The following is a 23,614-nucleotide window of genomic DNA, read 5'->3' on the forward strand; positions in this document are numbered from 1 at the left end:
CTTTTATATATTTTACTATGTCTTCTGTGATATATTTTTAGTGGGAGGCACCTGAATTTACCAGGTGAGTAAGCCAAAGCCCTGTAAGTGCTTGTAAATTATTTCAAAATGTTCTTCAAATCTACAYATATAATTATTTGTCTGGCTAACAACTTTCAGTTCCATATCACATTGAAGATAATCTGTTCATGCATAAGCATGTTCTTGTCTTGAATCCCAGGATCCTGATTGTTCCATGAACATGGCATAAGCAGGACCTGCACAATGAACAAATTAGGCTATTTTTGCTGTACTCAGGACATCTCTGCATTCCTAGTGAGTACTTGAATAATACATTAAGATTTTTTTTTGTTATAGCCTGCTGCTATTGTAATCTCATTGTATTTTCAGACAGCACTACTGAAGTTTAAGCAGAGTCATCACAAGTAACATCAGCAGGGTGTGGTATACGTTATTCTAAACTAGTGAAATCACATTTTAAAAATATTTTTCCTTGGATATTTTATGCATTTCTGTTTTACAAACAAAAGATGATGGATTATATTATAACTGGGCATAAAACATCCTTCTCATTAGAGCTTGGCCGTATGCTCTCTTTATATAAATCAATCATTTTGCAAAAATTGATGGATGGTAGATTTCGTATTTACTGATCTACCAGAGATTTTTTATCTTCTTTGGCTTTGGTTACTATGWGTGAAATTAAATTTTAATGGCTTTTTAGATTCAAAGTGATATTAGATTAAAACAGATTATTTGTACTGGAAGAGAGTTAATTTTAATAAAATAACTCATGGTCTCTGGGAAATGCCCTCACCAATCCCTCCTGCCCCCTAAGTCCTGGACATCTCCATTTCTTTTTTTGTTTACTTTATGAATTACCTCCTACACATATAATTGCCTTTGCTTTTCTACAGTCTTAGTGTTATAGGAAGGCATAAGCTTTCTACAGGTGGCAGACTGCCTCAAAAGTTAATGTTTTCTAGGGGAAGAGATAGGCATGATTTTCAAAAAATTATCAATTTTTATAGAATTTTCAGCATTTTAACTGGTTTTTGCTAGCCATCCAGACTTGAATATATTGACTGGAATACATTAGAGTTGAAAGAAATATGCCTTCACAAGCCAACATTTTTTTAAAGGCTGTTTGGAATGATTTGAATTTTGAAAGTCCTATTTGATTGAAGTGCCTTGATTTTCAGGAATTGTATTCTGCAGAAACCCAGCTTCTCCAAAGCTTCAGAAGAGCATTCAGGGTCCCTCATCAGCTTTGAAATTATTGATGATTTTTTATAGCGAAAAAATATTTTGAAGTATTGAAATAATTATAAATGAAACACTGTACTATGTTATTTGGGAAGATAGCACTGTTTCCATAAAGACAAATGGCGTATTTTGTGTCTGCCTGTACAAATGAAATCTACCTCTCCTTCTACTTTTCCCTTGAAAACTATGCTTTCTCTAACCATACAAAAAAATTTATATTCAAGATAAAAGCCCAAGAAAGAATATCATTAGTCAGAGTTCAAACTACTAAGATCAGTAGATTGTCTCCAAAAGGATGTAAATACTTTGATTTTTTTTTTGTTCAGTTTATATTGGATTGCTCTGTTGAAAATCATTTAGTTTCATGCAGTCAGAGAAATCAGATGAATTGACTAAGTCTAATTTTTATTCATGTATGTATATATATATACGCACATGGAGACAGAAGAAAAGAAAACAGTTTATTGTCATATTGTCATTACGCACTGGATTTCTTAGAAGACTCTRAGGTCAACACTTAGTTAAAATCCCAAAGATTATCCATGAGAAGTGTGAGTTATATTTTCCACTTTTTTGCACAATATAGCTGGAGTCAATTGCCAGTGGCCTGTCCTCATCCCCTTGGGATTTTTGGTGAAGTTCCAAACCCACTGCATGGTTTGCAGTCTGTGAACTACACCCGGCCTTGTACAGGATTAACTCCTACTTCTGAGCAKCAAAGTTCATTTTGTAGAAAACATATTTCAGCCTCCAGGTAAACAATATCTCATAATTTCTATACCTTTGTTTATGATTCATCTTTGTTTTTCCGTGACCAGTATTAACCCCCTCTGCAATTTCAGAAAGAAAAAATGAGACAAGTTTAGGGTTTGTGTTGTGATTCAATAACAAAATTACCAGAGTTTAAATTAATGCACTAGTATCTCCAGGCTGGAACAGGCTGGGAAATTCAGTGAAAGATTTTTTGCTGGAAAATGCCTTTTTGGAAATTTCTTATTAAAACCCCAAAGCTCTTCATGGAGATGTAAATATGCAGAAGAAACTTTTATGGAGAAGATTTCTGGACCAAATGAGAACAAGAAAAGCAGCACAAGCTGAAATGATACTGTAAGTGACATGATACTGTAACATGTCCAGTAGGCTAGTGGACAGAATAACATAAATACTGGGGTACATTGGAATGTCTCTCCTTCCCTCTCTGAAATACGTAGACACTCTCGTGCCTCTTGAATTTTTCTTTCTTTTTCTTTTTCATTTTAAATTTTATTTATTGGAAATGTCTCATTGTGCATCTCAGTGAAAATAGATTCTGAGATGTTTGTTTGTGTGTATTATATGCAAATAAAAATCTTTTTTTCTGGTCAACCTTCCTCAGATAAATGTAAAAGTTCATAAACACTAGAAGCGGACTTTTATTTTCTCAATGAAGGCTTTTGAAAGCAGCCTAGAACATAAAAATAAAGAAATGTTCCCTTTACTTTCAGACTGATACTCAGCAYAGCTTCTACTGCAGATTTATGCATTTCCCCGATGCATAAATTATGCATTCTCTAGAAAGAATTCATCCAAACTAATATGATTCACTTTGTGTATTCTTGACTAGCTCTTGAAAATTCCTCCAAGGTGATGTAAAATATTGTTGCTTTAAAAATATTTTTCAAGGACTCTTTTGCTTGCGCTTGTGAGGTCTCTCCTGCCTGTGGACTTCTTCACATCCTTGTGAGGCTTTTGACTTTGGGTTCCATTGACTTTTTTGGTAGCAGTGAAATCTCAGTTATCTGTGGAAGTGGAAAGTGGAATACCTTGGCTAATGGAAAACTCAAAATGGTGTGGAGAGACAGAGTACAGAGATACTTCAGAGACCTGGCTTTAGTTCAAAGCCATAGTTCAACTTTGCTTTGTTGATACTCAGCTGATTCCTGCCAAGAGTCCACTGTTACTCCTCCATGGTTCTGGAGGTTAACTGACAGGGGTTTGATATTTCAGTATCCCATAGACATGGTGGTGACGTAGCTCTGCACTCTGACCCTGCATCTCAGCAGCCGAGTGGTCCTGGCCCTCCCACTCTTGTGCATTTGGGTGCAGTGAGACAGGGTCCTGCTGGTGCAGGGCCTGTTAACTCCCGCTCAACATTRGCACTGCTGCTAGTAAGCTGCCGTGCTGCATACCCATGCAATAGTTTTTCATCTTCTCCTAGCACATTAGTATACAAGTTCATGAGGTTCTCTGGGCTGCATCTGTAAATTCAAATAGCAGAAAGACAGTCTCACATTATGGTGTTAGCCCAACAGGAGCTAATGAATCTATCTAGACCTAGTCAATGAACCCATCTAGACTCAGCTAACTTCCTAAGCAGTTACCATGTTTCTCCTCAGCTCACTTCCCAATGCTCCCACTTTTGGCAACATGGCATAGAAAGACCCATGTGGCCTGTGCCTCCAGTCACCCAAGCTGACTTCATGCTCTCCTTCCAAATATAGCCAGTAGTGGAAGCAGAATGCATGTGCTGGGGCTCCGGGGGAATTCAGCTAATACCCCAACTGCACTTGTACTGGCTCCAAAGTCATAATGCTGATAATCCAGTCATGGCTGAGTGATGACTATCRCAGGTCCTTCCTCTGGAGCTGCATTAGATACAGGTCTACTCTGTGTCAGCTTCAGTCCAATCAAGGCACCCCTTTAACCAATTCCAACTCCCTTTTCAGTGTTTAATTTTGTATCTCCCAGGGGGCTGTCTCAAATCCCATTCATGGTTTTATTAGAAATACTCCTTCACCTCAAAATAGCAACATTCTCTATAACAAAATTTCCTAGTTAATTTCCTGTGCCAGCATTAAATAATAACTACTAAAATACAAAGTGCTTCAGAAACAGCTCTTCTCAGAAATAAACCTACCTTATAACCTGCTTCCTTTCTTCTGGCACCAGCTGAGTGTGGAGACAGCAGAAAGTACTGCTGACACTTTCTTCAGTTTCCAGAAAAAATGCCAATCATATGGAGCTTTTACCTGCTGTGCTCTTCCACATGTTATTTTAGGATACATCTCAAGGACAGAATGCAGTGCCTGATAGAGATCTCCAAGCTAKCTCTGAATGTGACAGCTTGGTTACCGTGACATTATCATGACTTTTCCTTTCACAGAAAAAGCCCTCTTTTCCTCCTCTGCCTGGCTAATTAACCTGAGAGAAACATTCTCCTAACATGGATACAGTGCTTCCATTAGTCAACTAGCCAACTTGTCAACTGACTGCATCAGACACACKTGGGTGACTTGTTTGGTGATGCCCCATGCTGTACAGTCATACCCTGGGAATCTAGCACCCCTTTTAGCCCTGGGCATCTCCTAGGCCTTTTCCATTCTGTGCAATAGATACRAGACAAAGACTCTGATGACTGTAACAGGGTGTTTCAATGGCATTTGCATGTTTACTTCTTGTTGTTGGCTCTGTAATTGGGACATTTGAGATCCAAGTGGTTTGCAAAGCCTGTGTCAAGCTGTATCCGCAAGGACCCTCAGCATCTGTGCTGTCTGGCAATCAAGAGCTCATGCAACCATCCCACTCTTCCCTAACGTAGGTCTGATTAAGTTGTCAAATGGTGTTGGTGAGTCATCCTTTGGCATCATCTAATGTTAGGGGAGGCAATGCCTTGGCAATGACTCAGCTTTAAATTGCGTGGATTTGTTTGAATGTGGGGGGCTACTTAATTCTGTTGACATCAGGGAGAACAGTTTGGCTGTGGTGGGGACAGAGCTCCTGCTCGTTTGCTCTGCACTGGGACTGAAAGGGGGATCCCTCTAGGGCAGAGGCAAAAGACCCAGCAACTTAGAGAGATGCGTGATACAGTTTCCTCTGGCCCCTTTCCCTCTTACTGCTCCTCTGCTACCAAAATGATACTGCTGGTATCTAAACCTGAGGCCTGTAGTTAGTCTACTATGTTACACTAGCTTGTTCTGGGTTTTGGCTTTCCTATTACCTTTTTCTCCTGGTGAGACCTTTATCTAAGCTATTTCAGGATATGGTAAGATAAGAATACATTACACGAAACCTTCTTTATTGCAGATATTTCATCCTAGAAATATGCATCTAAACAACTCCMTAATAAAACTGATGCAAAGCCTATAATGAAGCACATCAGGACTTATGTAATAGCTTGGTTCTTAAAACATCTTTTCTAAACTTCTTAATAAGTATGACTTCAGGGCCTGACCACAACGTATTTMCTCTCGGATGAGGTAGCACTTCACTAGCCAGTCGGGTAGGCTTTGCAAACTCTGCRTAGTCTGTCCTCTGCAGTATGACTACCTGTGTTGTAAATAGATCTTCATGAATAAGAGCATCTCAGCCATGAAGTGCTGTCTTCCATGCTCCATCTAGCCCTTAACTCTTGTGCAGTAGTCTCTTTCTTTTGTTTGTTTTTTCTGTTAGTCGTACAGATCAAGTAAACCAGAGACAAAATTTCCACCTAAATCTTCTTAACCCTCAATTCCTTTGTAATTATAAACAAATTTAAGGATGCTGTAGTGAAAATATTGGGGGAAAGCTGAGAAGCTTGGAAAAGGTAAGATCTGCTTCCCTTTCCTCTTTTTTTTTTTTTTTTTTTTTTTGGTCTCAAACAACGAATTAACCTGAAGAGTGGTGCAGTGCATGGCTCGTAACATATTTGCCTAAAACATGAGGATGCTAACGCAGTGAACTGACTCTGGAAGGGAACCAGGAGACAAGTGCTGCTGAATTTGCTGAATTGCAACACAGCTGCCTCTATGTTCTTGGTAACTTGTTTGAATCACTTGCCTGTGTTCCGCTTGACTTGATTTTAAACCATTTTCCAGTACTGCTATGASGGATTATGCAATTAATGTTTGGAAAGCAGCAGAGATCACAACTGTACGTTTTGAATTTGTCACTGGACTAAATCAAGTGATTTGCTGGAGTAATGAATAATGCATTTGATTTTACATTGTCACCTTGTATTTAAATGTGAAAAATTTGTAGTAAGACGTTACTGGAGACTTGCCCATAAAGTACATGGTGCCTGCTTTGTAATGTATGAAAAATATGGATCAAAAGAGCTCTCTAAAAGTGGTTATATGTCACCTGCATGCTGGAATTTAATTCAGTAACTATCTTCTTACTGACCTCCAGGGTTACTGAATAGGRTGCTAGTAGAATATGTACTTGTTCCCTAAAAAATATGTTCCAAGGAATTTATACCCATATTTCAGTATCTAASAAGTAAAAACTTGTGAATCTCTGTATACTCTCTGTGTTATCTAAGGGGAGCAGAGCCTATATATCTTAAACTGGGGTTCTGACATGAAGTTTTGAAGAGACACTTAAGGGTGGAAAGGGTGAGGGGAAATATTTTAGCCAACTAGGCCTAATGTTTGATAAAAACCTTGTTTTTAATAAATCTTGCTTCATCAGGAAAATCAGCTGATACACATTTTTGCATCTGATATTGAATAAGTTAATTACTGTGACATGAAGAATAGAGTAGAACAACGAAATATAGAAGAACAGGCAATRCAGAGAGATGGTAACTGTCTTTTTACATCACTAATTAAAGACGTACACCAAAACCATAAAATATAAATAAAATATTTCCCTCTTTCTCTCTCTCTCTCTCTCCCCTCTCTCTTTCTGTAAACCGAGCACTGGCAAGTGTGTATTTACTGCTGTCTGAATATCAGTAGAGTTCTGTTTTTAAAGCCAACTGCACATACATCTTTTTCCCTACTTTCTTGTTCCCACTGTCATTGTGTCATGAACTACACTTCTTAAAAAGATGTAGGACGCACATGGGACAATATAAAGAAGCATATAAGGAAGCAAGTAATTTTACATGACCTTTAATGATATAAATTTGTTAGGGACCACATGCTGGGTCTATTTACTCTGGGGATTAGCTACTGTCATTACGCAAACAGTGCAACGTTGAGAAGCTGAGTCACTGAGGAAACGAGGCAGGTTTTGAAAACTGATCTCTTGCCATTGACGTACATGTGAGAATATAAATGTTTTCATTTTACGGGAATAGAACATCTTAATGAAAGGAGTCGGAAGGAAATCCAACACAATCAGTAGTATACACCACATTCAAATCTGGCGTGGCTGTCTCAGGAATTCAACACGTACCAGTTATATTAATTATAAATTAAACACGCCATTCAGACCGTCTTCCGTTACCTGTTAAAAATGGTACRTTCTGAGATGCACCCCTCCCACTTTCTCTCTTATTCAACGAGGCAAATTAGGTCACTGCATAGCAAAGACCGCACCACAGCTTCTTACGTGCCTGCCTGTCAAAAGTGCAGGCTTCTGTGAGGCTGCACTTCTACCAGCTGAGGCTTTCACATTTGCCAGCAGGCTGAAGGAGTAAACAGACTTTTCTGGGAGTAGGTGGCACAGCACAGTAATAGACTGCTTTCTGAAGGGAACATCAGCATCATTTTAAAATATTAATATATAAGCCATTACAAATATGAATTCCTATTTATGTACGTGTTTTCTGAGGAACTTTGCATCAAAAGAAAGGGAAACTAAATAGAAAAAGAGTCTACTTAACCCAGGCACTGGGAGGATTCAATTGCTTTGAGTATTGGCCCCAGTTCAAGAGAGAATTTGAACATGTGTTGAAAGTCTACTTTTCTGGAGGAGATGACTGGAAAACATCCCAGTCCTCTTCCCCGCTTCTGAAGGACTTCAGTGTCTCCCGAAGGCATCACATTCCCAGTTGCAGGCTATGCTGCAATTTCTTTTCAGCTTTCCCAGCTATCCTCTTCCCTAATAGATACTCTGCCTGAAGATTTCGTGCCAGCACTTACATCAGCAGAAGTGTTTATGTGCTGAATTGCCACTAGATGAAAGATAGAGAAGAAAAGGTTTAGACTGGCAAAAGTCTGCCGTCAATATGCAAGTTAAGATAAAATATGCTTTAAAAGTATAGTTAAGCAAAAAATAAGAGCTGAATCCAATAATCATGATTGCTTTGTTCAGTGACATTAGATTTAAGGGCTGTATTATAAAACCTTTKAAAAGTGTGAAGGATTTGGGGTGAAATATTTTTGCATATAATGGTGGGGGAAATAGCTAAAATATCTCAGTGGTCTGACAGAGCCGAAAGAGCCAGAAATGGCTGAAAATACTTTCCAGAAGAAAACGTAATTTTTTCCCTCAATTCTTCATCTTCTTCTTGTTCCATAAGAGTAGTAAAAAGATTTTTGATTCCWTTTTTCTTTTGTAGAAACATTTTTCGGTTATCTCTACCCTATCTGGTGGTGTGCAGCATCAAATTGTAGGTGATTTTGGATTAACTACTTTGAAAATTTCTATCTATTCTGGATGCTTTTTTTGGAGTTTGTACCAAAAAAACAATTTATGCTGCTTTAAGTGCTCCAAAGTATGACTCAGCTACTCAGTAGGAGGGTAGGGGAACACTTCCAGTTTGCTTTGAGGACCCTGATGTGGAATATACGTAGCCATAGGAAAACTGACTGCYGTTGTGGTTTCATGGCATTGGTAGTTTTCATGTGGGTTGCAAGTCTTCTGTCACTTTGCGGACAGGCTACAACTCTCCAGGAGGAGAGTGTGCTGATAGGTTGTCCCTCTTCTTGCACAGAAAGGCTGCTGGCCCTGCTGCCCCACGAGGCAATCCGGCAGTGCTGGCAGTCTCCCATGCCAGATGTTTGTCTTCAGGGGTAGCAAGGCATTGCAAAGGAGAAGGAGCACTGTTAACCAGTAAAGCAAAATGGAATTAAAATGATTTAGCTATTGTGGAACACAGTCAATGACACTGATACTCATATGGTAAAACAGTAATTTATGCTCTTTTTACTGGAGTCCCATTGACATGTGTAGGTATAAGATCAAGCCTGAAACAATGATCTCCAATAGCGATGTTCAGGAAGGATTTCACAGAGCAGCCTTGCCTGTTACATAGTTTTGCATATGTTGGCCTTCCTCTTGGTTAAGTCCATCATGGTAAAGGAGCAGAATTGTTTTAAAGGTTATGGGCACAGAACGAGTCTATGGTAAAGCTGACTTTTCATCTCTTGGTCCCTGTTTGTAAATTAGCCCTGAGGGCTGGATTTGCAAAGTAAATACGTAGCCAATAAGCGGCTTACATAGATGTTAACAAACATCTATAAAAAAAATGAGGCAGACTTTCAGAACATAGCAGGGTAAGGAGAAAGGTTTTACTCTTTTAAACATGACAGCAATAGCTGTTAGWTTATTACAGAGCATCTGACCAAGTTAAACCTATGCTGCGTGCGTTAGTGTCTTCAAAGATACTGTATCTTTTGAATAAACCCATTTCTTACTGAAATTTGACAACCAAGCAAAAGACCTTGAGAAAAGCACAGGACTTTTAGAGAAGTTTAACAGCTGATTCCTGGGTTATGCAGACAGGTAGACTAGAAATTCAAGTGCATATACTTTATCTTTTAATGCTATGAGTCTGCAGAATGTGCTGTGGAATAAGATCTCGAACATGTTGAGAGATGGACAATGCCAATCTCAGGCTGAGATAGTGCACACTGAGAGAACAGAAACCTTTTTAGAAACAACCTGTATTGGAATTAGAGCACATCTGGAGAACAAACAACCTTGGTCTCACAGCCCCTGTAGGCTCCAGTTTGCCTTTTACCTTGTATGACAGTTGTATAATATATGTAGGTAAAGTTGGCTGCTATTTATGCTAACAAAGCAATACTTTTCCTCCAGACATTGAAACACCTAGAAACCGCTTCTAACCTGAACATAAAGGGTTTTTCTTCAGTTTTGAGTGTCTGTAGAAGCATGGGTAAAATATGCATCTGTAACCGAAATTCTCTTCGAAAAAATACGGTTTCTCATAAGATGGTTATGTTAATGTTATTTTACTGCTCTACTCTAGCAATATCTCATAAAAATGAGTTCTGCCTTACCACATGATTTAAAAAGACAATGTTATGTTTTGTTGGTAAAAATGGACTCCTTCCTGTCCAGCAGGAGGMAGGAACTGTTACCTATTTTTCCAGTCAAGATTCTTGAGCACTCAGCAAATGTTAACGCTGTGGTCAGTGCTGCAAACCGTGTACTGGGTGGACTTTCTGCTAGGAAGTGCAGGTCCCATTGGGCGCACTGCTGTCCAGGGGGGGTTCACTCTGGCAGCAGTGACACTGGCTGCTGGGTTCGTTTGCAGCCTCTGCAGAGTTCGGTGCTGCCGCTGCTCATTTGGTAGCAGCACCCGAGCAGCGGTGCTCGCAGCTAATGCTACAGCGTTAGCTAGTGCTGCAGCAAACACCGTCTTGTGGGTATAGAAAGGAACCGATCGTTCCATTTGTTTTGGTGTCACAGAATGCAGAAGAATTAACTAATTGTAGTTTAAAAGTGCTGAGCTCTCCTGAGACTTCCATAATTTGCTTTTTCATCTGAATACTTTCCCCCTTAAAGCCTCTTTTTTCCTGATAGCATACACATTTTTCAGAAACTAATATTTTCCTTTGCATAGCTATATATACTCTCTCTCTCTTCACGTGCTAAAGAAACATGTGCCCAAATGAAACCACACATACCATTTAACTCAAAATACTCTCCTGTGTACATCTGCTTCTCRTTAGATTTTCCCTCTGCTATATACATAAACTTTGCTTTAAGAAGTGTCATTACATTAGTTTGTATTRCAATATTATTTTTCACTTGGCTGTGTACCAATATAGTGGCCCTGGGAACAGCAAGTGGGTTTTTGAGGGCAGAGTTTGGTCATTACATCTACATACAACATATATGCATGTGTATGCTCACATATTTAAAAGGATATCATTTTAAAGTCATGCTTTATGCAAATATTAAGAATAAAATATTGCATAATCAATGCATATGTAACCTATTTGGTGTCTGTATTCTTTTAGTATGCAGAAATATTCTCTGTGTGTATGTATATCAGAGAGACAGAAGCATACTTTCTTCAAGGTGGTGGAACATCTGTTTCTGCCTGAGCTCTTCATCTGCCTCCAAACTCATCTTCGTTAAAATTTATTTGAACACTACAATTCTTGGAACACCTTCACAATTGTGACCACAAAAGATGCAAACTACAAGAGAAGTATTTCTGCMCCATTCTTGATATAATAATTTTTCTTTTCTGCAACTCAAAATGACCCATGTAGAAAGGGATTTTTTTCCCTGCATGATAATTATAATTTTAGAAAAATGTCCAACGGACCATCTGGACTAAGAAGAATCAGTTTAATGTTTGTGGTAGTAATTGTAGTTACCAAAATACAGAGTTATAGATTACCAATTCCAATCTGCAGTTCTTGCATGAAAGCAAGAATTCTGTATTTTTGTATATACATGTATATGTGTATATTTTTTTCCTATCCTCTTCATATGTATTGACCATTCATATCTCTGTAACTCAATAAACTTAATCAGCAATTTCCAACTTRCATCACAATGATATAGTATATAATCCTAGATTGCAAAAATTCATATGATAATTGTGACAGAAGTCTACTGGCTTTATTCACCTGTGCATCTAGGTCAATGATGTGTTATCTGGATGCTTGTGCTCCCCATTCAGTACTTGCAAACCTTGCAAGAAATGCAAACTATTATTTCTTGAACTGCACTCCCAGTCWCTACCTGCTGATTGCTGTGGAAGGGGAGGACAGGCACTGGGGAGTGCAGAGAGTGACCCCGGCAGTCATCTGTCTGGGCTGTGGTGGCTGGAGTGCACCACGGCAGGGAGAGGACATCTGCTCTGGAGACTGCACTGYCCCCTTTCACTCTCAGTTTTGGGATTCTCACATAAATCCTGGTAGGGTCTGCACTGCCTGACCTGGACTGCAAGAAGGATCCAACCATGCAGTGATTCATCCCTTCCCAATCACAGGGAAATAGCTCAGGAAAAGGGAGGAAAAAAGGAAGCTGATCCCCATTCACTGGATCTCTGACTCAGCTCAGATTAGAGCGGGGATGATGGGCACATGCACTGGTTAAGGGCAGCCAGAGCACAGCATGCTAACTTTTCCCACCGTTGCCATACCTTAGATGTCAAGAGACAGGAAAAGAAATTACAGGACATAATTATGTTTGCCTTGTAATCTCTTGGGACTTTTGCGATGAGGGAAGTCATGTTCTCTGAACAGCACAAGAAGAGTGAAAGAGGGCAAAAATATGTCCCAGCCAYGACGGTTCAGAGAGCTCTGGCCTCCGAAATAGTGGGCTGACCTTCAAGCTGAACAGTCAGGAGAGCACTGATTTAAAACTTCATAAAAAACTTAAYGCTGTAAGCAACAGTGTCACAATACATGGCTCTGTTATGTGATTAAATTCACAGATTTTGGATCATTTCCATAGTTTATTATAGCAGGGATGCTTATTACTAAAATGGGGGAAAATTTTGAAAACACTTTACAAAAAAATTATTCTTTGAACTGATTCCTATTTCAACAGGCTTTTTTACAGACACTTAGGCTTTGATTACCAAAGATTGTTTGGATACATTCTTCTGTGAAGCCAAACAGCACACTTTTTCATAAACAGTCTAGTGTGAATTTTGAATATGGTTCATTTCAAGAGCTCTCTGCTGACCAGGAAGTCATTTGAGTACAAGTTATTTCAGGTCAGTTCATACTCTGTTTTCAAAATGAGAAGGAAAAAGTATATAGTGATGTTATTTTTGGTAATTTTTGCTTAAATCTGCTAAATGAACATGCCAACTCAATATGTTTTTTGAGGATTTATCTCATAGGATTGCTAACTAGTTAACCAAACCATACAATTACTAATATAGCTAAATTTAAAAATAATATTTAAAATTCMTTATGTATTTCTACAAGGAAATATCTTTTTAAAAAATAGTAAACTAGGGATGCATTTGACAGCATTTTCAGGGTGATTTATAATCCCTGCTTTCTGCAAAAAGATGCTGCTGGTGAARGTTAACATATAAAAGTTCAAAGCAGGATGTTCTTCTTCAGTCAGCAGAAAAGTTCATCCTTAAGTCAAATAAATTTTCTGTAACTACTAGATAGAACAAACTATTTAGGTTCCAAATGAAATTGTAACTTTTAGCTGTAAAATTTGCCTGAGTCTACATTTTCAGACTGAACACATGAAGCACCAGGCTAATTTTGAACTATTTCTTAAAGATTTTTTCTTAAAAAAAATCATGTATTCCTTAAATGATGTTTTACTTTATTTTATTTTTCTGTAAGTGRTGCCATAAAATAGTATACAATTGTGTAATGGAAAATATCAGTATAATAAAAACTAATGACCTAAGTAATGGCAAAATTCAATCCAAATTTATTGTGCTCCGCACTACAGAAATTCATGAAAATCAAGTTCAGAGAATTTATTTTCAGAGTCTTGGGTGGGCTRTTTCTATGTAGAAACTGGGCAGCATCTTTTATGGAATTAGTGAGTAGCCTGCAGCTTAATGCAGTTTTAAGTAACTGCTTAATAGTTTTGCTAAATATACATGCAAACACTTACTCATTTTGCTGAGTAAGGACAGGAGATTTAGCAGATTCAGGTTTTGCTTAAAATGCATCTGCTCAGAAACCTAGAAGTTTCACATGGCTTTTATGTACAGAAAGGAAAGAAAATGGTAATATAGCTTACAGTTTCGGTAGCATTGTTCTGAGAACAGTGAAATTCTGTACTTAAAAAGCAGTTCAAAGTTCAGTAGGAGAATAGACTAAACTTAGGGTGCTCAGAAACTGTAGGGAAAGCCAGATAAATGATGAACATATGTCTTCCTAGCCATGTACTTTGGATACCTTGCCAAAAGCTTCTGAGATGCTTTARGTAGGATTAAAAATTGGTCTGTACTGAATACCTTTGAAAATACTGCTGTAGATGCAAAAGGGATGGTATGTCAATGTTTTGTTTACTCCTGGATCCTACTCCTCTCCCCCTCATTAAATATATATACATGTAACCCATACAGGTATTTGTTGGACTGCAAAGCAAACCTCTCGTTCTTGTGCATCTGAATGCACATCCTGTCCCATGGCCAACCTACAGCAGTAAAATGCCCAGCTAAAAACTGAAAGTTAGAGTTGCCTAAGTGAGGTTGCATGACGCAGAGAAACAAGGGATATGCAGTTTTGTCCTCAGTACTATTTTTAATCTTGATGATGGTGATGYCCTACTATAAGTGAGACAGGACTGCTGACTTGCTGCTGGGAGAAGAGAATCACATTTCTGAAGGTATCAGCATTATGACTTTGTGTTACTGTCCTATATTAGTGACATGCCCCCCATACTTAGAGAAGAAAACTGTCAAAGAAATCACAACCTTCACRCAGCTTCTTTCCTGAAAAGAAGCATGCATTAAATGATCAGTTACAATTCAGAATAACAAATGAACTCACGTGTTGTGTCAGAAGCAAACTCTTAGCTCATATAGTGTGGTTATGGTGCCTGTGCTGACTTCATGGAGTGCCTACAGCATACAAGAAGTGAAGGAGGCACTCCCCCAAGATTTTTGACTAACAGTAATGTTTTGTTAGAGGAATAACACATAAAATGCATGAATTATGAGGGCAAAAATTATTTTTGAATTAACTTCTACACAAAAGAGTAATGCTGGCATRCCTTTATATAGCCTACACATATTACAACAGTAGTTCGGTCTTAGCATGGCAGTAATAGGCTATTGTAATATGGGCAGGGTGGCTATTCCAAAGGCCTGAATTACCTTTTGTTGCAAATATYGTAGGGATGCTTCAGAGCATACTAGAAAAAAAAACTTGTAGTGAATGAGAGGAATGAAAAATTAAGACTATTAAGAGAGTATGAGGCCCTGATCTCCTTTTTATTGTATTTTAATTCAAACTATGTATTTTGGKGTAAGCATGAAACTTTTTTGATGAAAAACACATACTGGGAAAAACTGAAATATTAAACCACTTTGTGTCAGAACTTGCCAAATAAAGAAAACAAAATTTAAAAGAACTTTGGGAAAAATCAGAATATGTTATTTTATGAACTCTAATTTTGTTCTGAAGTAATTATTTCAAAGTGTCTTCTAATCTGATTTAAAAACAAAATCATTTATAAAATCATTTATAAAATGGGCAACATGAAAACTAAACATTTATTACATTCAAAAATGTTTTAAAAGTCCTTATGAGAAATTTCAAAAGTTTTGGAAGTCTGATCCAACAAAAACCAAAGTTCTTTCTATTTCCTCAGAACCTGCAGTGAATCAAGAAATATRCAGTTACACTATAGGTTTGGATTTTTAAATAGTGGATAGAGGCATGAAACAGAAAAAAAATTAACAGCTAATAAGTTTTCAACTAAATAAAAATGGCAAAGTAGTAAAATTAAGTGAATGCATATATGTTTCACAGAACATTTAAAGAACTGTGATCTTTGTCCTAGCATCTTACAGGGACWGCATAAAAATTATTTTCAGTGATTTTAAGCAGAAGGGAAGATGGAATGCTTTCTGTTGCTCTTCTCCTTTTACATTATTTATATGGCCTTGCATTCTATTCTTCCATTGCATTGACTAAAGGAAAATAAATTAGATAAAAATACAGCTAAGATGAACATGAATACACAATGTTCCATAAAATTAGAGTATTTTTCTCACTAACCACTTGCAGACACATGAACAGATCATAAAATCTAAATAGCATTTGAGTCACATTCAGAAACGACGTAAATGGAAGAAGTTATAGTATTCAGCACAAATACAAGAGCTCTGCTCCTTCTACTCTATTTGAGTATGGCAAGTTGTTTACAGTATTTTCCTTATTTTTGTTGCTTATTGGTTTATTTTTCTTAATTTTTTTTCATCGTAACATGATGATTATTTTTCTGTGGGTAATTTGTTTTTGGAAGTTGAGGGATTCTCTTAACAAAAATGAGTGGAAGAGAAGTCCACCAGGTAATTCTATCAATATACCATAAATTGGATCTCTCTTTTATCAAGTCTCCTCAAGGTGAGACAAGATAGCATTTCAGTTATTACAACAAACAACTGGAGCTCTCCAGGTGCCATGAGAACACATTAGCTTGTTAGCTTAAATATCTTTGTAAAATTTAATATTAGATAYGATCCTTTTTCTGTTCCATTGGTAAGCAGGAATTTTCCAAAGCTCCTCTACACACCCTTTTGTAAACAAGCTGTGGAGAGGCAGGTTGTATCTAGGATAATTGTGCTGCCCTTTCATTTGGCACAGCCACCTCCATTTTCTTGCACCCTGATATCTTCTGAAGTAGTCAGTCACCCTCTCTTCTCCTTCTAGCAGTCTGGTGTAGTTATGATAGCACTATTTTTGGCTATATATGCATGAATCAAATATTCTTGAGGTAAAACCTTATCTCTTTTGCAATAAACGACAAGCAACTCTGACTGTAGTGAGCAAAGTTTTTTTGTTTTTTTTTTTTGTTTGTTTTTTTTTTTAATGAAATACCTAATTTCCTCATCAGTTACTAGTAGAGCTCAAAACCACCTCCATTTTTTGGGCACGAAATAAGAGATTTGAAGTTAAGGACATTTGTGAGGATGGGTCTGTAGTTATGTTGTCAAAGTTCAGAAATGTGCATTTAGTTCCTTAATCTGTCATGTATTTCAAATGTGATTTAGTAGAAATGAGTAATTTGTCCTTACCCTTTGCCATGCCACGATCATGATAGATCAATTAGTCAGAATCACCAGTTGGCTAAATTATGCTACTGCATCTATYTATTCTGGACTGCATTGATTCAATGCATTGAAAGCATGTTCTTTGTTTGTTATTTCTTATCTGAAATATGTAGACAGCTTTGCAAGCTACTTTGCTTCGTATTGACTCYCTAATGATAAATATGTGTGAGAGAAGAGCACTAGTGTCATGATTGTAGGGATCATGAGTGTTGCCAGCACTATGCTGCTGAGGACTGGAAAAATGAACATCTCTCGAGCTAGCTATTGGCAAGAAGATTCTTCTGTTTCAATAAGCTTCCAGAGTCCCTCCAGTCATCCATCCAAAAGAGGAGACCTGGTCATGGGCTCTGCTGTCAGGCTCTGGCTGGGAAAGGCAGAATCAGGTCCCAGGGCAGCCTCAGAGAAAATTCCTTCTTAGAGCTGAAGGGGATTGATGTCACCTCCCAGAAAGAAATGACTAATGACTCCCTTCTTATCTTGATATGTTTATTTACATCTATTTTGTTAGCTTAGAGTAGGAGAAACATTAGCTTTTTGGGACTTTCAAACACACTACAGCTGGCCCTTAGCWTGGCTGTAAACCATTTTCTCTTTGCTAGAGCTCGCTAACTATATGATAGTGTGATGCCAGCATATTGTTCTTTCTGCTACGTGATCTGTATGTAGGCATTCTACTGCATGTGRTAAAAACGTGTTTTTCTGTTCTAGTAGGAATGCAATCAATATTATAATAGTGCTAACAATAAATTGCTTGGCTTTACTTAAGCATATGCTTCTGACTCAGTCCAAATATTGACAGCAAAAAAACTCTGTAATTGTTTGCAGGCTTCAAATATGAGCAGAGGGAATCCCATYATTTTGACTATAAAATGTTACTCAGTTGGACCCTGGAATAGGTAAAGAAAATATGTTACATCGTATTTTAACAGCAGAGGATAGCAAGAGCCTGCATGTGCACAGCAGATACTGCTCTCGTAGAGGCACAGTGGGAGAGCCGCTTGTGTGTACTGTGAGTTCACACTGCTGTTCTTTTGGAGGTTTCTGTGGCAGATCATTTATATCTACAGATGTCCATAAAGCGTTTACTMCAATAAATTTAAATCTTTCCCCTATGGTGAAAAGAATTCTTATGCGTTGACTCCCCACTGCCACTGAAACTAGAGTGGGGCATTTTGTGCATTAAGCATAAGGAAAAAAGAATATGCCTTAAAGAAGTAGGGAGGTAGGGAACTGCTGTGCTGTGCTCTGCCTATCCTATGTTCATGTGCAACCYGCTATTGCCATCTTGTTAGCAGACAAATGCCTGGTATCTGCTTATGAAATACTTTCAGGGTTGTCTTTGTGGGCAGGGTTATGATGTACAACTTTAATTTCTGCTGATGAAATGGTAGCTGCTGGGAGCACACGCGCTAGTTGGCATTTCACCACAGGCAGGGGACTGTCAAAGATATTACTAGCACTATCTATATCTAAGCTGTATCAACAGCAATGATCTAGCCTTTCCTCTGACACGAAGAGTTATTGCACTAAACATAAAAAACAAGTATCAAAATAGAGTAGATTTTGGGAACCATCTTTGAAGTCAGTCTTCTCCAGGAGGCAAAAGCCATATCAAGAAGGCTGCAACGTATCAGCTATTTTGAGCCCATCTCTCTTATTTAATCCCCAGACAAGTTCTGCTTACAAGCTGTTGGGAAAATAGGTCCCTAAGTCATTATTTACTGATAATTCTGTGACTGTGGGCATGGATTTTAAAGAAAGATAAGAGACATCAGTTGCCACCTCTTACTCAGTTTCACTGGGAATTAAGCAACCAGTTGACTTATTCTCATCAGAAAACAGCTGTGGTGATAATAATACTCATATTCTCTGAGTCACTACTGCATGGTCTATGTACCACTCTATCCTGCTACATCCACTGCTTAGTCATGGTAGAAATAACTGTATCAGTAGACATCCTGGGTCATGGTTTAGTAAAATTTCTCCCTGCTGTTTCCTGCTCCTTGGGTCATTTATCCAGGTGTTTTCCTTTCTTTCTTTCTTTCTTTCTTTCTTTTTTTAATTGTCTTATTTTTTCTTTATAAAAGGTAACTTAAAAAATGGGGACACTGCTTGAATTTTGCAAAGCTATATTTTAATTAATAACTCCAGCAAATAGTAGTGAAACTGAGAGAAAAGGAGATTGCCAGAATTCCCCAGGTGTTGGCCACATGCATGGTTGCGAATGTGATTGCAGGGAGTGTGATGACAGTTCTGTATCCATCAGTTTTAAAATACACAAATGCATCTGTTATACATTCAAGAATCTTGTTCGTGCTAATATCAGAGACATTTAAACTCTTATAGTCCGCAGAACAAGATAAAAAAAACAAGTCCAAGAGAGRAAACTTATTGTGAATATGAGTTTTGAGTGGTAGAATTAACAAAGCCTAGACAGGAGGGTTTTAAAGACTGGAGGCTGCTGTTTTCTTTTTCCACCTTCTGTCAAAGGTTATTTTAATAAACGTAAGGTTGAAAAAGCACTAGGACTCCAAACATCTCTACTGAAACAAGCTGTTTTACAGTAAGTGCCTCAGCAAAGATAAATGAGTGAGATGTAGCAGAGGCTGCTGAGAGTCCCAGAGTGCCGCACCGCATCCCCGTATCCCCAGCAGCTGGAGGAATATTTCAAGGTACCCAGAGCACAAGACTATGGAGACTAGAAACTATACAAAAATAGGACCCTGAAAAACACCCATACCAGGTCAAAATAAGCTTATATTTTTACATGCCTTTAGGCAGCACCTTACAGAKGTCATTAAAACTTTGTTCTAAGCATTCATCTCTGTATTCACATACAGATTAATTGTTTTCATCTCCAAAACTATCTTATTCTGCATTAGCTTAGGTACTCTTACTGAACACTGAATGGCATAGTAGGTTCCCTTACAAGTTTGGGCTTACAAGGTGGCCCTCCAGTCCCTCTTTATGTTTTGTCCTGTATTGTCTCACAGTCCCTAATTTTTCTCTTTAAGTTTCATTTCTAATCAGAAGATTTTAATATATATATATAGAATTCAGGAAAATGACTGAGTTTTCCTGAGCCCGTGAGAGATAAGATTCATCTCATTTGACCTTGGATGTTTACAAGGTAGACATCAGCATCCAAACTAGTAATCCTAGGCTTATTCTATTGTCAATGGAGAGAAACGGGCAATTTTAGGATATGATTCCTGTGACCTATTTTAGACATTTACTGTAGAGTGAGAACAATTGTGGCCTAGACTTCATTGACTYTATTAAGTTACCAGTATTTCTAAAGGGATCCTAGAGTGTTTATTCATATAATCAGATGAATTTACCTGTAGGTAATGGTTAATTGTTTTCCAATGAGTAAGGAATGTTTGTCTCTAAAGCTCAGTACTGAATTGCCTAATGTCAAGACTAAGTTCATTAAGTTTCCATTTTGCATTTTTTTTTTTGGCAAGTCTAGATTTCAGCTTTGGTAGCTAGGACAAAAGGAGTAGCAGTTCACCAGGTTGCCTTCAGTAATGATAATCAGAACAAAACAAAAATAATATCATGTTCTTATACAGCACTTACGAATTCATGTTCAAAAAAAAAAAAAAAAAGGTGATACACATGTCCTTCAGAAAGACAAAGTAATTGAAATAAGAAGAAAATTAAATGCTTTGGCTGAACCCACTGAGGGTCTTAATTGTACTTGGAAGAAAGAAATCTGGAGGTGTTACTGTCACTGGCCTGATTCACAAYGAACAGTGAAGTCTCTGGAGAAACACGATAGCATCCAGATATCTCAAACAGCTGATGAAAAACTAAGAAAGAGAAGGCACTGAAAATCTGGCTACAGAGACTGAGAATAGATGACATGCAGAGTCGTAGAGATATATTCTTAGACATGTCAGTGAGGCATCGTGGTTTTGAAAATCCAGCTGAGTATGTAAATTTGCAAGGAATTTGAAAGAGCAGATCCTCGGCTTGCTAATTCTAAGCACTTCAACTGTATTATCAATAAAATCTGACTGGCCACTGAAAAGCTATACTTASTAATGACAGATACAAATCTCCTGTAATGAGTAAGGTCACCTTGAAGAGGAGAAAGCACTTCAGCATATCTGCAGAGCATGATCAGGATGCTGTGCCATCTAGGGCCAGGGAGACAGTCAAAAACTGTCTTGATTTTGATTAATAGTCATGCCTACATTTCTGGTTGAAGGGTAGCAACTCAGAAGAAAACACCTAAGTTTGACCTCAGAGAACAAAACCTTTAGTACAATAATCTGTAATATGATATCTTGAATCAGATCTTGAATTTTACCCTATGTGTTAACTTTGTTTCCAACAGAGCATAAAGTGCACACTGTAATACCGTCATAAATTATAAATCTGAGTTTATTGCATTAACTATGGTATTTATTTTTCTCTTTAAGTTGCTTTTATTGAATGCCACCGGACTCCTATTTTCTCCTTATAAGTATGTCCTTTTTAGAGAAACAACAGTAAGTTTTTTTTTTTCACTTGTTGTAATTTAAAGTTGTGTGTTTAATAAAAAACAGACTTTTTTTTTTTTTTCTGACTAACACTGTGGTCCCCTGACCTCCTGAAAAGCATAAGCAAAACCATTACTCTACATCATAAAATACTTTATTTGGAGACATCGTTTTAGTGTTACTCAGGATAAGGTATGTTTTAAACAGTAGACCTCTATTTGTGGTATGATATCTGCTCTATGGACTAGATTGAGAAACTATAGCTTCTAGTTAATTGGTGARACAAGTTTAGTTAGTATACCTGTATTTATATATGTATACATTATTTATAATATCATTACTACCTAACTGTAAAAGGTGAGCAGCACTTGTTAAACACTCAGAATCAGTTGGAAAAAGAGGTCAGAACAAAGAAAAGAAGCTTTGAATAATCCTCCCTTTAGGAAGAATCCTGTACAATTTAGTATCAAAAATAATTATTACTTTTCAAACTCATCTGATAGTATCTAGAAGAGAAATAATTAAATTCAAGGCACAAAATCCTGCAAATTTTTTGAGGAAAATTCTACTCAAGGTAAATGTTCTCCATTAAGTACCATAGGCTTTTGACTAATTTCTCTCAATACAATTATACTCTACAACATTCCAGATTTCCACCTTATTAAATTATACAGGACTCTTTCCATTTGAGCTGCCACATATATGTCAAGTTAAGCCATAAATTATAATTAATTTAAGTTTACTGATGAAATTGTCCTTTGGTTGTTCTTCCCTTTATGCTTACAGTTGATATGTTCCTTTGATGAAACTGTGTATGTAAAAGAGAAAAAAAAAGCAGAAAATATATTCTAGTAGAAAAAAATCAATTCAGATACATGAATAATCTATACCAAATTAAATTAAGGATCAATCTTTATTTTCACAAAGTTCCCTCAGGCTGTTCATTGAATGGAAGGTCCTACTCTCTAATGAGCAGGTCATCGTATGAACAGTTGCTTTGAGCATTTGTGTGGTATTGCTCATAGCCATAGTTCCTTCCCAGAGGAAGTAAGGATTTACATTCTGGCATGAAAGGAGGAACATTGTCACTTATGTTTTTCTCGATAATGATTCTACCTTAGTATATGAACACTGAAGATAAATATAAGTTGTAAACTCGTAACTCTTCTCTCCTCATTAATCATCTGTTTTTGCTTTGCATATAATTTCTGCTCCCTTTATCTCACAGATCTCTCAACTTTTAGCCAGTGAATATGTRTATGTATGTATATGTATGTATATGAGGGAATTAGAGATTGCTGTGAGGGAGTGTTTAGGAGACTGGTAAATTAACTTAGTTTTAAACTTTAAAACAAATCATTAATGAATGAATTGATTAACAGCCCTTCATGCTAATGGTTCATTTTTATATGTTATTAATCATCATCATCACTACATATACAACAATGTTAGACTTTAATACTCATATTGTGAATTAGCTGTGAGTATATATACCATGGAGCTGATGCTGTATAGCTGATGAGTCCATGCTGGTTGTGGTGGTCCACAGAGGTCCAGGTCAGCAGGCTGGAGAACAATTTGATGAGCACCAAAGCAGATTGTCTTCTTTCTTCCCCGTCTTTCCTCATCATGGCTGATTTTTTTCATGCTATTTTACATCCCTAGAAGGGATGGCGTCCTCTGCTCCTGATAATACTTACTTTTTGGCTTTCCAGACATTCTTGTGTATTTGGAAGAGTGTCTCGCTTATTTGCAGTCTCTTAYGCTTATCTTGTACTTTGGCAACTTTATACATCTTCCATGTGCAGCTACACTCATTGCTTGTCCTTTTGGTGGTCATATTGTTTATACTCATGTTAAACATGCATGTTAAAATACTCATATGTTGTGTCTGACTGTGTCATTACAGTGYTACAAAATGTTACAGTGCTGGTTATGCTATTTTAGTACACTTGTATTTGAATTCAATGCTAGCTAGTATTAATTATATCCTGGTYAGTGCACTTTTAATTTGAAAGTATCACAGGCCTCCCTCTATTTTAACTACAAAATCCATCACTTTGGCTGTAGAGATGGAGTGCTCTGCTGCTTTGCCAAGGTAAAAAGCAGCAGACATTCTCACCTGACTCTGCTCAGCTCCCTGCCCTACTGCATCACTTAAAATAGCCCCAGATGCACTGGTCTCATTTCAGATCTT

This window comes from Rhea americana, unplaced genomic scaffold (genome assembly GCF_003343005.1).
Source record: "Rhea americana isolate MKP2758 unplaced genomic scaffold, rheAme1 scaffold_130, whole genome shotgun sequence".
Lineage (NCBI taxonomy): Eukaryota > Metazoa > Chordata > Aves > Rheiformes > Rheidae > Rhea > Rhea americana.